Source organism: Physeter macrocephalus, chromosome 8, assembly GCF_002837175.3.
Source record: "Physeter macrocephalus isolate SW-GA chromosome 8, ASM283717v5, whole genome shotgun sequence".
NCBI classification, from domain to species: Eukaryota; Metazoa; Chordata; class Mammalia; order Artiodactyla; family Physeteridae; genus Physeter; species Physeter macrocephalus.
In genome coordinates this window covers 73,183,299-73,183,648 of record NC_041221.1, presented here as the reverse complement: position 1 = coordinate 73,183,648, position 350 = coordinate 73,183,299, and positions in this window count along the sequence as shown.

The following is a 350-nucleotide window of genomic DNA, read 5'->3' as shown; positions in this document are numbered from 1 at the left end:
CTAATGCAGGGCAGAGGGGTTGTGAGTGGTGCAAAGTCTGGACTGTAGTAGTCTGGACTGTCAGTGGCCTGCCCGGACTCCCTCATCCTTAGTACTTCTGATCACATCAGCTGTCTACCTGTCAGCACCTAGATCTATTTGCCTAGGGGTTTTCTCTGGCCTACAGAACAACTCTACTCCTGTGCACAGCACCCAGATGTACCAGGGAAATGACACCATGCCCCCAGGAGCCACTTTTACCTAATAACTGATACGAATGTGAGCATAAATATTCAGCTCCTTCATCTCTCTTTTTTTTTTTTTTTTTTTTTGCGGTACGCGGCCCTCTCACTGCTGGGGCCTCTCCCGTT